Below are 14,851 nucleotides of genomic sequence, written 5' to 3'. Positions count from 1 at the left end.
CTTTAAAGGTTTTTTTATTCAAAATGAATGTTAGTTTGATATTTGTATCAAGTTTTGTCAAATAAGTATTAACAATTTAAAAAAAGAATATCAGGTTTTAAAAATGTTAAGTCAAATCCAAGATTTAAAGTTAAATTCCAAATCAAAACTGATAGGGTATACAATACATCAGGTTTTTCGATTCTGAGGTAGGATTCCAGGAAAGACCTACAGTTTCTGACATTGTCCTACATTCTTTTTTTGAAATGGAGTTTTGCTCCTTCAGGCTGGAGTGCAGTGGTGCAATCTCAGCTCACTGCCACTTCTGCCTCCCGAGTTCAAGTGATTCTCCCGCCTCAGCCTCCCGAGTAGCTGGGATTACAGGTGCACGCCACCATGCCCAGCTAATTTTTTGTATTTTGAGTAGAGACGGGTTTCACCATGTTGGCCAACCTGGTCCCTAACTCTTGACCTTGTGATCTGCTCACTTCGGCCTCCCAAAGTGCTGGGATTACAGGCGTGAGCCACCATGCCCGGCCCTACATTTAAAAAATACATTCCCAGTGTATTTCTTAATGCATATCTTTGTGAAATTTGTGAAGAAACAACGTTTCAATCTATATTCTCTGAGTGAATAAATAGCACAACTTACATCTATGGCTTTCAAATAGGGGCAGTTGTGTCCCAGGGGATGTTTGGCAATGGCTGTGACTGCGTTTTTGGTAGTCACACCTGGGGTGGAGGAGTACTGGCAGCATCAGTGGGTGGAGCCCAGGGGTACTGTTATGTAATGCACAGAACACCCCACAACACAAAGAATTACGTAGCCCAAAATGTCAATGGTCCACTGTTAAGAGACCCTGGCTTAAGCAGAGAGAAGTCTCCTTCTGCAAATACTAATGCCACTGGAAAATGAATACTTTGCCCTACCTTTTGGAAAGAGAATATATAGAAATTGGCAACTGAGAGATTCAGATGAGTATACTGGCACTTTTAGATATGTTCATTTTAGATGATTATTTTTAATCAGAAATCTAGTGACTGGCCTCCCTCTTTGGGGTAAATCACTCCCTCAACACAGGACATTTAAGACATTTGACAACTTAGTTGATTTTAGAATTGGATAATGTTCTCAAATAATTTTACATTTTTTAAAATAGGGAAATTCCAATATAGGGTTACCGGTTTTCCTTATTTTACAGATGGGGTCGAGGATTTGGTCTTTTGGGTTCCATTTTTGGAAAGGATGGTATATTAAACCAGCCAAACAGTGTCTTAGGACTTATATTTTATATACTACAGTTATTACTTGGTAAGTATTTATCAATACAAAAATAAGTTCGTTATATTCCGTTTAGTACTTTGTGTCTTTGCCTTGAAGTGTCTTGATGTTAAATAAAAGCATGTGTTATTTATAGAGCCACTAGCGTGTACATTTTTGTATTGTGAAAACTTGATTCGCTAAGATTTTTATTATATTAATGTTGAATTTATGTCAATTGCTGTTTAATCATGGAGAGCTGTATCTCATGATGTCCAGAAAAACCAGTCCCATTCCAGGAAATTATCACTCCCATCTTCCCTGTAAATGTGTTTCCTATTTTATAGACTCTGTAGCCTTGTAAAAATATCATATATTGAGGGGACATTAATGAGAAACCATATTCATAATCCTATCACCTTTACATATCCAGTATTTCTACAGTCTTCTGCTTTTAAAAATAATTTTGGGGCTGGGCGTGGTGGCTCATGCCTGTAATCCCAGCACTTTGCGAGGCCGAGGTGGGCGGATCACCTGAGGTTGGTAGTTTGAGACCAGCCTGACCAACATAAAGAAAACCCGTCTGTACTAAAAATACTGAAAGGGTGGCCTGCCCCTCCACACCTGTGGGTATCTCTCATCAGGTGAGACGAGAGACTGAGAAAAGAAATAAGACACAGAGACAAAGTATAGAGAAAAAAAAGTGGGCCCAGGGGACCGGCATTCAGCATACAGAGGACCCGCACCAGCACCAGTCTCTGAGTTTTCTTAGTATTTATTGATTATTAATGTTTTAGTAAGAGGAATGTGGCTGGAGAGCAGGGTGATAGTGGGATGTCTGGATGTGCGCGTAGGCAAGATTTATGCTTTTTCCACCCAAACATCTCAGTGGAGTAAAGAATAACAAAGCAGCATTGCTGCCAACATGTCCCGCCTCCTGCCACAGAGTGGTTTTTCTCCTATCTCAGAATCGAACAAATGTACAATCAAGTTTTATACCGAGATATTCCATTCCCTGGGGCAGGCAGGAGAGAGAGGCCTTCCTCTTATTTCAACTGGAAGAGGCTTTCCTCTTTTACTAACCCTCCTCAGCACAGACCCTTCATGGGTGTCAGGCTGGGGGACGGTCAGGCCTTTCTCATCCCACGAGGCCATATTTCAGACTATCACATGGGGAAAAACCTTGGACAATACCTGGCTGTCCAGGGCAGAGGTCCCTGTGGCTCTCTGCAGTGCATTGTGCCCCTGGTTTATCAAGACTGGAGAATGGTGATGACTTTTACCAAGCATACTGCCTGTAAACATTTTGTTAACAAGGCACATCCTGCACAGCCCTAGATCCCTTAAACCTTGATTCCATACAACACATGTTTCTGTGAGCTCAAGGTTGGGGCAAAGTTACAGATTAACAGCATCTCGGGCAAAGCAATTGTTCAGGGTACAGGTCAAAATGGAGTTTCTTATGTCTTCCTTTTCTACACAGACACAGTAACAGTCCGATCTCTCTTTCTTTTCCCTACATATCCCCCTTTTGTGTTTGACAAAATTGCCATCATCATTATGGCCCGTTTTTGCTGGTTCTTGTCTTTTTGGAGTTGTTGGATGCACCTGTAGACTAAGACAGAACAGGCATACAAGGATTAATACAAAATTTACAATAGTGGAACTTTTGATAGTTTTAACCCAAGTGATGGGATTAAGGTCTGTGAGGCCATGAGCAGCTTTGACAATTGTCTCAGTTTTTGGTACCAAATGTAAATGGGCTTTTGATGCCTTAAAAAATTTGTTTTTTAATTTTGAAATATTTAAAGTAAGATTATTTTTTCTTTTTTGTAGATGGCATTTAACCATGTCCCAGTGATGTTCAGACTCATCACAGGTTAGGGGTATAATACAAAAATTTGATGTATTTCAGTCACAGTGTAACTGAAAAAGATATTTCAAGCTCATGAGCCTATCTCTCATTTAAATGACAGTTTGTCTTAGATGATTAATTTGGTTTGCCAATTTTTGATCTATTTGGGTCTGAGAATTCCACTATCTTGAGGAATTCTTTTGTCAATTACTTACGTATTTAGCAGTTTGAACAGAGGGGTGTAAAGCAATTCCAGCAGCCGCAGCAGTAGCTGTGACTGCAATAAGACCCATACTCCCTGTCATTAAAGTAAAAATGAATCTTTTGGTTCTTGTTAGAACTTTTTAAAATACTTTTGTTAAAATATGGACGGATGGGGAAGCCTCTCATGGTCAGTCTACGGACACAGGGATCCATGTGCCCTCTCTTGCCCTCACTAGTAGAATACAGTGCTGCCAATTAAAAGTTGAATCAATGCAAGTAAACAATCTAAAATTTTCACAGGTTATAGCTTGGGAATCTGGTTTAATAACTATGTTTTTTACAACTAGTATATAAGGAATTGTTAGATTGGAATTTAGGTTGATAGTATAATATGGCTTAAGATTTTTTGTTTTTATAGCTTGATTTCCAGACCAAATTGTAGTGTGGTGCAAAGCCACAGTAAGTTTTTATAATTTTGGATGTTTAGGACTAGTAACAGGACTAACTAACTTTGGTTGAGGTGATAAAATTCTCTTTTTACCGCATTTTTATGGATAGGGTGATTTTGACCTTTCATAAACCTGGTCTTCCCTTTTAGTTAAATCACTCTTATAGGTCGGATTAATGGGCCAGACGGATGGGGCCTGTGAATATGAGTGAGTCTGGCCCTTACAATGATAATATAATTGTCCTCAAAGGGCCCAGTTTATGATAGTTTTGACTTTGTTGTTTTATAACACCACCGTAGTATCAGTCACACATTTTTTTCAAAACTAAGACTTTTGGGCCTTTTGATTTTTTGGGAATTTCTTTGGGGCAAGGCTTCCCTTTAGGCCTAAATTTTAATGAGCTTTGATAAGAAGAGTCCTGTAAATTATATATTTGTGGCTCAAGTGACATTTCACTTACCATGTGGTAAGTAAATCTCCTGGTGGCACTGACAGTATGTATTTCTACCCACCAATTTTGGGTTGTAGGCATTAAGCATCCTGGTGCCTTTTCTAGGCAAGTAGTGGGATAATAATACCCAATGGAAATATTTATTTATTTTTTTTAGGTTTGGCAGGGCAACGATCATCTGTGGGGCCTGGTACCCATGCACTCTTATTAACATATATTTTAATAGGATTATTTATCCATGTGACTGCCCGAATTAGGGGCAGGAAAGGCACATAGGCCCAGTAAGTATAATTAGCTGCAGCTGTTTCTGCAGACATGGGGAGACTTACCACCGTTGATACAGTTATCAAAGCTGTAAGCAGTATATTTTCTGGAGTTTGTGTTACCCTTGTTTTTTTTAGGCTTTTTTTTTAGCTAACTGTGTCAGCTTCTTTAGTTGACCTCAGGTCAGCGGTTCCACTTTTTTGGTGGATGCCAGCTTTATCTGTTTTTTTGATATTGCCATTTTGTTTACTTGGCAAGTTGATGATGCTTGATTGTGGGTTTTTTGTTTTTGTGGAGGTGCTTTTTTTTGTTTTTGCTTTTGTTTTTGTTTTTTTGCATCTTCGATAGGTTTATTGTAGATAAATGTCTAGTGGGTATTCATACAGGAAGCTGATTTTTTTCCTGTGAAACACAAGTAAAGCCTCTTCCCCATGTTATTACCTTTTTCATTTTTTATGTCTTATTTTTGTTGTTTTTTCACCAAATCAGTTTCTTTTTTTTTTTCAGTAAAATGTTGTTTTGTAGAAGTAGTGGTCTGATTTTTGTCAATGTTTAAAAAATTTAAAGTATAAAGTGCTAGATTAAGTTTTATTTGGGGAGTGTTATATTCCTATTTTTTTGTTTGTTTAACTAATTGAGCTTTGAGTGTTCTATTAGTTCTTTTCATTATGGCCTGTCCTTGGGAATTATAAGGGATTCCTGTTGTATGTGTAATTTTTCACTGATTTAAGAATTTTTGAAATGTTTTACTACAGTATCCTGGCCCATTATCTGTTTTAAATTATTTTTGGAACTTCTATGATAGTAAAACAAGATAATAAATGTTTTTTAACATAGGAAGTACTTTTTTTTTTGTCTAGCAGGTTGTTCATACAAAATGTGAATAAGTATCAACTGTCACATGGACAAATGACAATTTTTCAAATGAAGGTACATGTGTGACATCCATTTGCCATAACGTATTAGGACATAGACCTCTGGGATTAACTCCTGCCTCTTGAGTGGGCAGGTGTAGGACTTGACACTGAGTGCAATATTGTACAATATTTTTTGCCTGTTTCTATGTGATATCAAATATATTTTTTAGTCCTGTTGTATTTACATGAGTTAAGCATGAAGTTCTCGTGCTTTTATGAAGTCAGATGATACTAGCATGTCAGCTTGTTTGTTTTAGTTAAAGGCCCTGGTAAATTAGTATGTGCTCGAATATCAATAATATAAAATGGGAAATTTCTTTTCTTACAGTTTGTTGTAACAAATTAGACAGCTGGTTTAACTGATCATCCATACTATATTTGATTAGGGCTGTCTCAATATCCTTTGTAGCCTGTACTACATATGCAGAATCTGATACAGTGTTAATAGGCTGATTAAAATCTTGTAACACTGAAATGACAGCAACCAACTCTGCTCTTTCAGTTGAGTGATATTGAATTTCAATGACTAGTTCTTTTGGCTTGGTGTAAGCCACCTTTCCATTGCTAGAACCATCAGTAAACACCATCAGAGCATTTTTTAAAGGTTTATGTCTGGTAATTTTATGTAAAACTCAAGTAGTCAATTTTAAAAACTGGAAGATTTTTGTTTTTGGGTAATGATTATCAATAATTTGCCACAAAATTAGTAAGATCCATCTGTCAAGTACCAGAATTGATAAAGGCTTGTTTAACCTGTTCCTTGTTTAAAGGAACAATGATTTTATCTGGTCACTTCCATACAATTTTACTATCTGTAAGCTTGCCTGACCAATTAATGTAGCCATTTGATCTAAATACAATGTAAAAGTCTTAATTGTACTGTGAGGAAGGAATGACCACTCCACAATATCTGTATTTTGAACAATAATGTCTGTTGGAGAATGTGTAGTAGCAAAAATCAAAAGTTGGAATGGGGCTAAGCAATCTATTTTATTTACTTGTGCTGACATAATTTTTTTTAACTAATTTAATTTTTTTAGTTGCCTCTGGAGTTAATGTTCTTTTACTATGTGATGTTGGATCCCCTCTCAAGATAGAGAACAAATTTGACATGGCATAAGTAGGGATGCCTAGAGTTGACCAAATCCAATTAATATCTCCTAGTAATTTTTGAAAGTCATTCAATGTTTTTAATGTGTTTTTTATTTTTATTTTTTGTGGTTTAATTTTCCTTTCCTTTACCTGTATTTCCAAATAACGAAAGGGAGTAGGGGTCTGAATCTTATCAGATGCTATTGTCAGTCCTGTATTTGTAACCTCTGTCTGTAGAAAAGTGTAACAGTCAATTAATTTGTCTCTTGTTTTTGTAGCACACAAAATATTATCAACATAATGAATGATATAACAGTCTGAAAACTTGTCTCTAACTGGTTGAAGAGCTTGAGCTAGAAAAGTCTGACAAATAGTCGGAATATTAAGAACTTCCTGAGGCAACACTTCTCACTGAAACCTGGTGGCTGGTTCTTTATTTTTTATGGCTGGTATAGTAAAAGCAAATTTTTCAAAATTCTGTTTTGCCAGAGGAATGGTAAAAAAGCAAACCTTTAGATCAATTATAATTAAAGGCCAATCTTTGGGGATCATGGGCGAAGAGGGCAATCCAGATTGCAGAGCCCCCATGGGTTGAATTATGGCATTAACAGCTCTTAAGTCGGTCAGCATGCGCCATCTGCCGGATATTTTTTGAATTACAAATGCTGGAGAATTCTAAGGAGAGAAAAGTGGGTGAAACATTTCCTTTTTAAAATAGTTTTTGACAATTTTATGTAGCGCCCCCAACTTTTTCTTAGGGAGCGACCACTGCATGACCCAGACAGGATGCTACAGGGCGAGTCTGAATTGTTCCCTCACCGTAGTGAACTGTAGGTTGGGCAATAATGGGTGCCACCAGCCGAGTCGTAGCGAGCCTAGTTTCAGGTTCCCTCCCCCAGCACTCACTCAGCTGAGGAGGAGGTGGCCATTGTGGTTTTAGTCCCAATGGCCCTGATGATTTTGGACCTTTTTCCCCCAAATTTTAATGTTTTAGGATAGATTATCTCCTGTAATTGATTGTAGTCAACATTTTGTGTTGACCAAGCCATTATAGACTCTGCTACATATTTACAATGTGAACTTTCCATTCCTTTCTGGGATTCTGTTCCTGCCTCTTCTTTACAATCTATTACAGAGCTTTCAGGGGCATCAGAAACTGAAACGCTATCTTATTCTGTTTGAAACGGTTTTAAAGTTGCTTTAATAATGGCCCAATCATTCCATACTGTAAGTGGGATGATTTTACCTTTCCTACTTGTTTGTTTTAATTTTTTGCCAATTTTTTCCCAGTCTTTTAGATCTAAAGTACCCTGTTCTGGAAACCATGGGCAGAATTGTTCTATTGTTTGAAATAGCATAATTAAATTTTCTGTAGAAGCTCTAACTCCCCCCTCCTTAAGATAATTTTAATGAAGCTGAGATAAGGGGCATATTTACTTTCAGTTTGTCCCATTGTTACCCTGGGGTCCTCTGAGTGCACAAGCTTACTGCAACGCTGACCATGGACATACTTGGGAATCTCTGGTCAGCTGTCCTCAATGTTTACATTCTTAGCATACCTTCACCCTAAAGGCCCCACGTTGGGCGCCAGATGAAGGGTTGGCCTGCCCCTCCACACCTGTATTTCTTGTCAGGTGGGACGAGAGACTGAGAAAACAAATAAGACAGAGACAAAGTATAGAGAAAGAAAAGTGGGCCCAGGGGACCGGCGCTCAGCATACAGAGGACCTGCACCAGCATCAGTCTCTGAGTTCCCTTAGTATTTATTGATTACTATTTTCACTATCTCAGCAAGAGGAATGTGGCAGGAAAGCGGGGTGATAGTGGGGAGAAGGTCAGCTGTGAGCAAAGGAATCTCCGTCACAAATAAGTTCAAGGGAATGTACTATGCCTGGATGTGCGCATAGGCTAGATTTATGCTTCTCTCCACCCGAACATCTCAGTGGAGTAAAGAATAACAAAGCAGCTGCCAACATGTCTCACCTCCCGCCACAGGGCAGTTTTTCTCCTATCTCAGAATTGAACAAATGTACAATTGAGTTTTATACCAAGACATTCTGTTCCCAGGAGCAGGCAGGAGACAGAGGCCTTCCTCTTATTTCAGCTGGAAGAGGCTTTCCTCTTTTAATAATCCTCCTCAGCACAGACCCTTCACGGGTGACTGGCTGGGGGACAGTCAGGTCTTTCCCATCCCACGAGGCCATATTTCAGACTATCACATGGGGAGAAACCTTGGACAATACCTGGCTGTCCAGGGCAGAGGTCCCTGTGGCTGTCCGCAGTGCATTGTGCCCCTGGTTTATCAAGACTGGAGAATGGCGATTACTTTTACCAAGCATATTGCCTGTAAACATTTTGTTAACAAGGTACATCCTGCACAGCCCTAGATCCCTTAAACCTTGATTCCATACAACACATGTTTCTGTGAGCTCAAGGTTGGGGCAAACTTACAGATTAACAACATCTCAAGACAAAACAATTGTTCAGGGTACAGTTCAAAATGAAGTTTCTTATGTCTTCCTTTTCTACATAGACACAATAACAGTCTGATCTCTCTTTCTTTTCCCTACAAATACGAAATTAGCTAGGCATGGTGGTGCATGCCTGTAATCCCAGCTACTCGGGAGGCTGAGGCCAGAGAATCGCTTGAACCCGGGAGATGGAGGTTGTAGTGAGCTGAGATCGTGCCATTGCACTCCAGTCTGGGCAACAAGAGCAAAACTTCATCTCATAAAAATAAATAATAATAATAATAATTTGGGACCCGGTGTGGTGGCTCACACCTGTAATCCTAGCACTTTGGGAGGCTGAGAAAGGCAGATCACTTCAGCCCAGGAGCTCAAGACAAGCCTGGGCAACATGGCGAGACTCCGTCTCTACAGAATATACACAAATTAGCTGGGTGTGGCAACACACACCTGTAGTCCCAGTTACTTGAAAGGCTGAGGTCGGAGAATCCCTTGAGTCCAAGATATGGAGGTTGCAGGGAACCGAGATCACACCACTGCACTCTAGCCTGGATGACAGAGCAAGACCCTGTCTCAAAAACTAACAATAATTTAATATGAACTCTGTTTCAACATAGTGTCGTTTATCCTAAGTGTTATTGTTAACATCTAGGTTTCACACCTTTTACTTCTAAATAATGCTGCAGTGATAAACTTTGTTTAAAGACCTCCTGCTCCTTCCTTTGAATTATCTCCACAAAATATATTTCCAGGCATAGGATCAAAAAACACAGATACTTTATTAAATTTTTATTGATGTTACCAAGTTGCTTCTCCCTCAGTTCTTTGGTTTCCCTGAAGCTCCAGCCATCTTTATTTTTAAAATGTGTTTTGTAAAATTTCTTTTTTATTGTAATGATAATCTTCTTTATTGTAATGATAATCATTACATTAATCATGTAATGACAATAATTAGAAAAATTGCTAATAGTTACATATTAGTACCTATTACCTTAAATTTTACTCTTTTTAATTTCCTTTTATTGCTCATTTACCTATTGTGATCCCAATAATAGTACATTTTTATATATGTTACAAACATTTTATGCATTCTTTATCCCATTTTGTTAGTGTTATGAATTTGTATTGTATTTTTATACTTTTAGAGTTTATCCATTGTTACCTTTGCATTTTATTTTTCTTCTTTTTTAAAGATCTTGTTGCATACCAAAGCTTTTGTATTTTAATTGTTAATATTCCATTACCTGTCAGCTCTTTTGATTTGGTTCATTAAAAATACATGTAACTCTTCTATCTGAAATTGATTTGTTATGAGGCAAATTGTAAATCTAAATCATTCTCCGTAGTTCTGTCGAGTTTGCCCAGTTCCATATCCAAGTATTTATCTTGCAGAAGTACAAAGATGTGTGCACACAGATATTCATAGCAGTACAGTGTGAAACAGCAAAAAAAAAAAAAAAAAAAAAAAAAAAGGAGTTAGCTTAGAAGTAGATAATGGTTGAATAAATTAGAAAATACTAAGAAATACTATGTAGCCATTAAAGGAAAAAGGAGATCTATATTTACATCCTAGAAAGATAAAGACACTATTTAGTGAAAAATGCAAATTTTGGTATAATAAGTATAGGACAAACATGTTTGTATAAATGCATGTAAATGCATAGAAAAGGGTCTGCTGGTTGGGAGGAGGGAGAAATTTCACTCTGTATTCTGCATATTTCCGTTTTGCTGGATTTCTAGAGAAGAATATGAAGTATAAGCCCAAATGCAAGGCGTTTTCCCTTAAAGGCAAAGAACCTAAGAAAAGCCTTTAACTAGATTAACTTTTGAAGACAGAAGTGCAACAACCAAATTTTTGTTTTACCATTAATTTAATGCCATGGTATATACATATTTTAAATCATATGTATCATATGTGTCTTTTCATTCGCATTTTTTGACTTGCATTTAGATGCTTCATATGCTTTTTAACGTTGGTGTCTTTGTGGGAGGCACATTTGAACCAACCCAACAGTTTCCAGAGCACGACATCTGTACTCACTTCTAAGCTGTTTGAGATACATTTTTAATTTAATTTTTTCATAGGTAATCCATTCACATGGTTCAAAAGTTCTATAAAAGGACAGGATGCAGTGACTCATGCCTATAATTCCAGCATATTGGGAGGCCAACATGGGTGGATCACGAGGTGAGGAGTTCAAGACCAGCCTGGCCAACACAGTGAAACCCCATCTCTACTAAAAATACAAAAACCAGCTGAGCGTGGTGATGCACACCTGTAATACCAGCTACTTGGGAGGCTGAGGCAGGAGAATTGCTTGAACCCGGGAGGTCGAGGTTGCAGTGAGCTGACGTCATGCCATTGCACTCCAGCCTGGGTGACAGAGCGAGACTCCTTCAGAAAAAAAATATATATGTATATAAAATGTTACACAAAGAAAAATCTGTCCCACCCCTTCTCTTTTTCCATGGTTTCCACTGCTCCTCAGCCTGGACTGGTAGCTTGTTATTGTTTTAGAGTTTCTTTTTGCACATACGAGAAAGTACACATACATAATCTTAATTTTCCTCCTTTTTAAAATATAAAAGGCAGATGCTATACTCACTGTTCTACAGCTTGCATGTTCTTTTCTTTTTTTGTTTGATGGATATATCGTGGTGATTTTTCCATATCAGTTTATTAGATGTCTTCATTCTTTTTTACAGCTGCAGACTAATCCATTGCACAGTTGTACCATCATTTATTTAGAGTTACAGCACATTTTAAATTCCATTGGGAATTTTACCCTGAGCCACAAGTACCTAGTTGCATTACGGTAGTATTTAACGGAGAGCTGGTATTTATACACTATCCTAAGTGCTTTAACCCTGCATTATCTCAGCTCATTTAATTGTCCAGCAGTCTTGGCAAGTAAGCATGATTGTTATCCCAATTTTACAGTTGAGAAAAGAGAGGCATGGAGGAAGAAATAACTTGCCCGTATCACTTTGAAATTAACTTTCTTAGATAAAATTGTGACCGCATTAATTTTGAAATGTTAGTTGTTTAGCATAGGTGAAGTCAGCAAACTTTTTCAGTAAAGGGCCTGGCAGAAAATTGACTTTGCCAGTTGCTGCAGCCATTCAACTCTGCCTTCTAGTGTGAAAGCAGTCACAGACATTACATAAATGAATGAGCATGGCTGGCTGAGTGCCAATAAAACTTTATTTACTAAAGCAGGTAGCTGACCAGATTTGCTAGTCCCTGCAGTAATTCAGCAGCACCTTAGTCTTGAAGTGCCCTATGAAAGCATCTAGTCCCGTGGCTGTGGCCCAGCCAGCCCATACGCATCTTCTTGTTGCTTTTCGAATTTTGCCAACAGGCACCGGGATTTCAGCTCTTTAATTGACTTCTTTAAACCTGCTCCCACCTGTTATTTTGTTCCTGTTTCTGTTATCCTTATCCATGAGTCATTGGGTAGGAGGGCCATTTAACATGCTCTGCCTTCTCTGTCCTTGAAAATAAATGCACATATTCTCCATACTGTTGGCCATAGGAAATTAAAAACAATACATGTGAAGATAGAGTCCAGAATTCAGGTGCCTTTTTTCCTTTTATTATTATTTATTTTTTGTTGTTGTTGTTGAGACAGAGTCTCGCTCAGTGGCCCAGGCTGGAGTGCAGTGGTGTGATCTGGGCTCACTGCAAGGTCGGCCTCCTGGGTTCACGCCATTCTCCTGCCTCAGCCTCCCGAGTAGCTGGGACTACAGGTGCCCACCACCATGTCTGGCTAATATTGTTGTATTTTTAGTAGAGACAGGGTTTCACCATGTTAGCCAGGATGGTCTCGATCTCCTGACCTTGTGATCCGCCCGCCTCGGCCTCCCAAAGTGTTGGGATTACAGGCTTGAGCCACCGCACCCGGCCCCCTCCCACCTTTTGGTTTTTTTTTTTTTTTTGAGACAGAGTCTTATTCTGTCACTCAGGCGGGAGTGCAGTGGCGCAATCTCGGCTCACTGCAACCTCTGCCTCCTGGGTTCAAGTAATTCTCATGCCTCAGCCTCCCTTGTAGCTGGGATTACAACTGTACAATACCATGCCAACTTTTTTTTTTTTTTTTTTTTTTTTTGGTATTTTTTAGTGGAGACAGGGTTTCACCATGTTGGCCAGGCTGGTCTCAAACTCCCGACCTCAAATGATCTGCCTGCCTCGGCCTCCCAAAGTGCTAGGATTACAGGTATGAGCCACCGTGCATGGTTTTAGGTGCCTTTTTGTATTGAGAACCTGGGGTTAGAACACATGTCCACCATTTTTCTTGATCAGTTTTGACCCACATGCAGCCAACGAGCTAAATATGGTTTCCCTTATCCACCTCACCTCTCATTGTGGATTTTTAATCAATTTGATCTAAACATGGAAAAGTAAATTTTACTTTCCACAGATGGGGAGGCTGTAGTATAAAACCAGAGAAGGTTCTCACCAAATGTGTGCAGCTCGGAAGAAAAAGGCTGTGGTCCTCATGTCCCTTTATTCATTTGGTGTCTTGGGGCTGTTGATGTTACAAGTCAGCTTCATTGCTTAATGTGATTGTGAGACTGCATGTTTACTTTGTGTGCATATTTTCAAGTAGGTTAGTTTGTGAAATTAGTAATATTTCACCTGAAAGACTGAGAAATCAACAACATTGCAGCTATAAAACTGGCATTTGGCTGGGCATGGTGGCCCACGCCTGTAATCCCAGCACTTTGGGAGGCTGAGGCGGGAGGATCACCTGAAGTGAGGAGTTGGAGACCCACCTGAACAACATGGTGAAAGCCCGTCTCTACTAAAAATACAAAAATTAGTCAGGCATGGTGGCACGTGCCTGTAATCCTGGCTACTCCAGAGGCTGAGGCAGGAGAATTGCTTACTCAAGAGGTGAAGGTTGCATGAGTCGAGATTGTGCCACTATACTCCAGCCTGGGCGATACAGTGAGACTCTGTCTCAAAAAAAAAAAGTCAAAAAAACTGGCATTTTGCTAGAGTCAACTTGTATAATTTTCACGAAACAGACCAGTATTTCTGTTCTCAATTTTTGGAGTTTGGCAGGAAGATCAGTATTCAAACACCGCAGCAAGTCACACAGTGTTAGTCCTTGTCACTCAGAAAGCCTCTCTCCAGCACCAAGGCCTGATTGAGCCCGCCTCTCTTCTCTTACAGGCGTGACAGCAAGCACCGTGGCGGCTTTGATCCCTCATGACGTCCTCCATCATGTCGGTCATAGGGTCCCTGTACCTGGCCTGCATTCTGTACTTTGTGCTGAAGGAGTTCTGCATCATCTGCGTCGTCACGTACATGCTGAACTTCCTTCTTCCCAGTATCAACTACAAACGACTAGTTTACTTGAACGAGGCCTGGAAGCGGCAGCTGCAGCCCAAGCAGGACTGATGCCCGACGGACTCTGCCCTGACAGTCTCAAGCCCCTTTTCCATTCAGTTTATTTTGCAGCAGGTTTTTATGTATTATATTATATATAGTATATATATAATATATATTGGAGCTGTAAAACGACATTTGGCCGGGCATGGTGGCCCATGCCTGTAATCCCAGGACTTTGGGAGGCCGAGGTGGGTGGATCACCTGAGGTTAGGAGTGGGAGACCATCCTGGCCAACATGGCCAATATATTTTATATAGTACATATATTATATATACTATATATAGTACATATATTATATGTACTATATATAGTATATATAGTATATACTATATATAGTATATACTATATATAGTATATACTATATATATATACTATATATAGTACATATAGTATATATTATATAATATATATTTTATATATAGTACATATTATATATAGTAATATATTTTATATATAATATATAATGTTTATAGAGTTTATATATTACATATATTTATATATATTATATATATT

The 14,851-nt window shown here is 38.8% G+C and overlaps 1 pseudogene; it reads left to right on the top strand.

The window, feature by feature from the left end:
* Positions 1-269: 269 nt before the first annotated feature.
* On the top strand, positions 270-14,409 carry LOC115898272 (annotated as a pseudogene).
* Positions 14,410-14,851: the final 442 nt, after the last annotated feature.

The sequence above is a fragment of the Rhinopithecus roxellana genome, chromosome 6 (assembly GCF_007565055.1).
Source record: "Rhinopithecus roxellana isolate Shanxi Qingling chromosome 6, ASM756505v1, whole genome shotgun sequence".
NCBI classification, from domain to species: Eukaryota; Metazoa; Chordata; class Mammalia; order Primates; family Cercopithecidae; genus Rhinopithecus; species Rhinopithecus roxellana.
This window is presented reverse-complemented; position numbering and strand designations above follow the sequence as displayed.